Raw genomic sequence first — 6,000 nt, 5'->3', positions numbered from 1 at the left:
CCAAAGACATGCACCTGGGGATAGGCCCCTCCCACTTCCAAAGACATGCACCTGGGGATAGGTTGATTGGCAACACTAAATGGTCCCTAGTGTGTGAATGTTGTCTGTCTATCTGTGTTGGCCCTGCGATGAGGTGGCGACTTGTCCAGGGTGTATCCCGCCTTCCGCTCGATTGTAGCTGAGATAGGCGCTAGCGCCCCCCGCCACCCCGAAAGGGAATAAGCGGTAGAAAATGGATGGAAGTCTTTTACAGTGGTACCTCCGCTTAAAGTCCTACTGAAAGCCACTACTAGCGACCACACAGTCTGATAGTTTATATATCAATGATGAAATATTAACATTGCAACACATGCCAATACGGCCGCTTTAGTTTACTAGATTGCAATTTTAAATTTGGCGCGGAAGTATCATGCTAAAACGTCGTGGTATGATGGCGCCCGCGCGTGACGTCACGCATCGTAGAGGATTTTTTTCCAGCACCGTTCACAGCTATAAGTCGTCTCTTTTCATCGCATCATTCCACATAATTCCGCGACCCATCACTAGGGAGGAGGGTGGAGTGGTGAGGAGCGCTGCGCTCACATTTTTTTTAAAATCGGAGTGAGTCGCTTAATTTGGTGAAGTATCGATACCATCACGCCAGTATCGATACGATACCGATACTCACCAAGAACCGATACTATCGATACTTGGTATCGATACGCCGAGCCCTGGCAGGAGTGAGAAGAGGGTTTTAAATTAATTAGCACCCCGGCGGCTATTCAAGGAGATACGGTATCCTCTTACTGCCAAGTTAGCCAAGCTGGGGTGTGATGGTGGATGTTAATCTGAGGCTGAGTTGACTTGAAACTGTTTAATGTTGCACTTTCTAGATGTAGAAGAAAAGTTGTGTCATTTTATGTCATCTGAGCAACAACTTGAGGCAGTTTATTGTTGATTTTTTGACAAGAACAAGAAAGTTTGATCTGGCTCACCTGCACTGGCTTCCTGTGCACTTAAGATGTGACTTTAAGGTTTTACTACTTACGTATAAAATACTACACGGTCTAGCTTTTTCTTCTATGTCCCACTCTCCCTTGTGGAGGGGGTCCGGTCCGATCCGGTGGCCATGTACTGCTTGCCTGTGTATCGGCTGGGGACATCTCTGCGCTGCTGATCCGCCTCCGCTTGGGATGGTTTCCTGCTGGCTCCGCTGTGAACGGGACTCTCGCTGCTGTGTTGGATCCGCTTTGGACTGGACTCTCGCGACTGTGTTGGATCCATTATGGATTGAACTTTCACAGTATCATGTTAGACCCGCTCGACATCCATTGCTTTCCTCCTCTCCAAGGTTCTCATAGTCATCATTGTCACCGACGTCCCACTGGGTGTGAGTTTTCCTTGCCCTTATGTGGGCCTACCGAGGATGTCGTAGTGGTTTGTGCAGCCCTTTGAGACACTAGTGATTTAGGGCTATATAAGTAAACATTGATTGATTGATTGATTGATATGCCAAAAATGTTCCCGACTCCTGTATATTTTGTTGTTTTCTTACTGTACCGAAAATGAACCGAAATTTTTGTCAACCGTTACACCCCTGCTCAGAAATATTGAGATATTAATAAAAGGCCATATCGCCCAGCCCTAGTTTGATTGTTATATATTTACTCTAAATAGATATATTTCTAAAATGTAATTATAATAATGTCATTCAAAGTCTGCAAACTGCACCCATAATGACCGTAGTGTTGATTGAAGATCTCTTATTAGATTAGATTAGATTAGATTAGATTAGATAGTACTTTATTTATTCCGTCAGGAAAATTACAATTTTCAGCACAATCCCATTCAAGATCAGACAAACATTACAGGGAGACAGAACAGGATCGCTAACAGGTCTGCCGGCTTCCAGCGCCCCTTACAAAAAAGATGACATACAGGTAAACAAGGGTGATCCACAAAGGAAATTGTTCCACACAGTAGCTCAGTTACAATGATGGGAAAGTGTAAGGATGGAAAGGACGATGCAGGTATAAATAAACTAAATATTTTTACTAAATGATTTGGACTTTTCCTGATTACATGGCAACAGTTGTTTCTAAGGGAAGGGGGTCATAAACAACCATTGCCTATATTAGTATATATTTGCATCTCTTGAAATAGTGCAAAATATGAAAACTGTCCATTCATTCATCCATTTTGTATCGCTTGCCGGGGCCTATCTCAGCTGCATTCGGGCGGAAGGCGGTTTGCACCCTGGACAAGTCGCCACTTCATTGCAGGGCCAACACAGACAGACAACATTCACACTCACATTCACACACTAGGGCCAATTTAGTGTTGCCAATCAACATATCGCCAGGTGCATGTCTTTGGAGGTGGGAGGAAGCCGGAGTACCCGGAGGGAACCCACGCACAAGCAAACTCCACACAGAAAAGATCCCAAGCCCGGGATTGAACCCACTAAGGGCCTTCGTATTGTACCCCTGTATCCACTGTTCTGCCCATATAAAAACTAAACAAAGAGAACTGTGCTCACCTATCTTGGTGGGACCGCTGTCGATGCTGCCCCCGGACCCGGCCCTGTCACAGTTAGGTGGTCTCCAGCCGTCGTCGCAGTGGCAGTTTCCTTGGTTGTTGCACACCTGGAGACAGGGAACGCATCAACGTGACGTCCTGCAACCCGACCGGAAGAGACCTGGTTCTTACCCCGCGGCCGTTGCAGGTGCGCTCGTTGTCGCAGTCCAGGTCGGGCAGCAGATTCGAGGCGTTGACGCACCTGAAATCTATACAGGTCTGCGAACACAGGTAGGCCAAGTGATGACATCGCCCGTTTTTATGATTTCCTGCTCCCCGCTGCTTACTTTCCCTTCGGCGCACGGACTCCCGGAATTGACGTACGCCGGGTCCAGCACGTCCGGGCCCAGGTTGAAGTCGGCGTTGACGCACATGGACCCGTTTATATTCTGGATGCTGACTTGCGCGCCGGGAGGAGGGTTGTTGACGTCCACGCCGGTGCACTGCACCTTCCCGCACAGGGCGTCCCTGCAACGTGCACACGCACGCTTTGATTGACAACCACATTCAATAACAGTCTAGAACAGGGGTCGGGAACCTTTTTGGCATATCAATCAATCAATGTTTACTTATATAGCCCTAAATCACTAGTGTCTCAAAGGGCTGCACAAACCACTACGACATCCTCGGTAGGCCCACATAAGGGCAAGGAAAACTCACACCCAGTGGGACGTCGGTGACAATGATGACTATGAGAACATGATACTGTGATACTGATGATACTGATGACTATGAGAACATATGAGAACATGATACTGTGAAAGATCAATCCATAATGGATCCAACACAGTCGCGAGAGTCCAGTCCAAAGCGGATCCAACACAGCAGCGAGAGTCCCGTTCACAGCGGAGCCAGCAGGAAACCATCCCAAGCGGAGGCGGATCAGCAGCGCAGAGATGTCCCCAGCCGATACACAGGCGAGCAGTACATGGCCACCGGATCGGACCGGTAGAGATGCGCGGATAGGCAATTATATCATCCGCAACCGCATCACTAAAGTCGTCATCCACCCGCCATCCACCCGAACCAATATTTTATCAGAACCACAACCACCCGCCCGTTGTTATACATCCAGAGTCGGCGACCTTTGCCACTAAAAGAGCTAGTTTGACCCGTGTCACAAAGTAAAGAAGGCAATGGGAGCCGCTAACGTTCTCGCGAATATCCAATGGTGATCATTCAGATAACGGGAATAAGTGCGTGCTGTGACGCCATTGCCTTTGACACCTTCAGCACCATGTACGAACCGCTTGCCAGTCCAGCAACATGCTGTATGCAGCTTACGCAAACACACGTACAAGATTGAAGGGCATACTGGGTGATACAGAGTACACTAATGGTTGTGATACAAACAATTTTAACACTCTTACTAATATGCGCCACACTGTGAAGCCACACCAAACAAGAATGACAAAGACATTTCAGGAGAACATCCTCACAGTAGCACAACATAAAAGCAACGCAACAAATACCCAGAATCCATTGCATCCACGACACTTCCTGAATATACTTTACACCCCCGCGCTCCTATCCCCGCCCACCTTACCGACGCTGCTAGTGGGGTGTATAATATAGTTTGGCGTGTCATGGATGCAAAGGATTCTGGGTATTTCTTGTGTTGCGTTTAGGTTGTGTTACTGTGAGGATGTTCTCCCGAAATGTGTTTGTCATTCTTGTTTGGTGTGGCTTCACAGCGTGGCGCATATTAGTAAGAGTGTTAAAATTGTTTCTATCACAACCATTAGTGTACTCTGTGTCACCCAGCATGCCTTGCAGTCGTGTGCGTGTGTCAAGTGGAAGCAACACACAACATGTTGCTGGACTGGCAAGCAAATTATACATACTTTAGAATGTTTACGTCAACTAATGTCTTCTTCGCTTTGTGACACGGGTCCAAAATGGCTCTTTGAACGGTAAAAGTTACCGATCTCTGAACCATGTATGTCATATATTTCCAAATGGTTCAACCGCTACCCGTCCGAATCTATTTAAAATCTATTTTTTCGTCATGTCACCCGCCCGACCCGCGGTTTATCCGCGGATGAGATTTGCTTTACCACTAAATATGGAACAAGCAACGCTTATATAACTTAATAGTGCAAAATCAACTTTCAAAAAACAAAGGACAAAACATCAATGGCATATCAAATAAGATTTAAATGAAAAAATTGAACGCCTCTTTTCCATTTGCAGCCTTCTGAGGTCAATATCAACATGAACTTTTTCCACAGGCTAATATATTTGAAAATAAAATAGTAATGAATAAATCAAGCATTCAGGCCTTTTTACTGCTCAGTTTGCGACACACTGATCTAACCTGATGTGCCCAAGCCAGATACCTGCCATCTTTATTTGGATGCTAGTTCATTAATGTCGGGGCTCAGGCTTTGAGCTGCGGCGACCTGAGGTGGGCGGGGTTTGTATATTGTAGCGTCCCGGAACAGTTAGTGCTGCCCTTGCAGCACTAACATAAACGCAACACAACAAATACCCAGAATCCTTTGCATCCATGATAAATCCAGACTATATTATACACCCCACTAGCAGCGTCGGTAAGGTGGGCGGGGATGGGGGCGCGGGGGTGTAAAGTATATTCAGGAAGTGTCATGGATGCAATGGATTCTGGGTATTTGCACTGTTGTGTTTATGTTGTGTTACGGTGCGGATGTTCTCCCGAAATGTGTTCGTCATTCTTGTTTGGTGTGGGTTCACAGTGTGGCGCATATTTGTAACAGTGTTAAAGTTGTTTATACGGCCACCCTCAGTGTGACCTGTATGGTTGTTGACCAAGTATGCCCTGCGATCACTTATGTGTGTGTAGTAGCCGCACATTTTATTGTTTCTATGTAGGAAAAACAGACGTGATGAAAGGTTGTAGAAGACGCTAAAGGCAGTGCCTATAATATCCCCAATATTGTTGTCCGGGTGTAAATTCGGGAAAATGTTTTCCCCCTCTGGAGATTTTAGGGAGGTGGCACTGAAATTTGTGAGTCTCCCAGGAAAATCGGGAGGGTTGGCAAGTATGGGTATTTGCGGTGAATGCCGGTGGACCAGGTCTAACGTTAATTTGATATTGCCACAAGGGCCAAATGAAATTTCACGGCGGGCCAAATTTGGCCCATGGGCCAGAGTTTGACACCCATGCCCTACATCAGGGGTCGGGAACCTTTTTGGCTGAGAGAGCCAAGAAGCCAAATATTTTAAAATGTATTTCCCTAAGAGCCATATAATATTTTCTTTTCCACACTGAACACAACTAAACGTGTGCAATTTTAAGTAAGACCAACATTTCCAGAGTATAATAGATCTCTTATTCTTTATAGTAACATTGTTATTCTGAAGCTAACTGTGGAGGGGGCGTGGCCTGCGGGCCCGCAGCAAAGCCGGATGTTGCCAGGACCGGCCTCGAAATCAGTGACAGGTGCGTAGACGGCCCACCTGGGC

The 6,000-nt window shown here is 46.5% G+C and overlaps 1 pseudogene; it reads right to left on the bottom strand.

Annotated features, from left to right (window-relative positions):
• LOC133558301 (disintegrin and metalloproteinase domain-containing protein 9-like) overlaps positions 1-6,000 on the bottom strand; it is a 53,058-nt pseudogene that overhangs the window by 3,579 nt on the left and 43,479 nt on the right.

The sequence above is a fragment of the Nerophis ophidion genome, linkage group LG08 (assembly GCF_033978795.1).
Source record: "Nerophis ophidion isolate RoL-2023_Sa linkage group LG08, RoL_Noph_v1.0, whole genome shotgun sequence".
Classification (NCBI taxonomy): Eukaryota; Metazoa; Chordata; class Actinopteri; order Syngnathiformes; family Syngnathidae; genus Nerophis; species Nerophis ophidion.
Note: the sequence above shows the minus strand (reverse complement) of the source record. Positions and strands in the feature narration are given on the sequence as shown.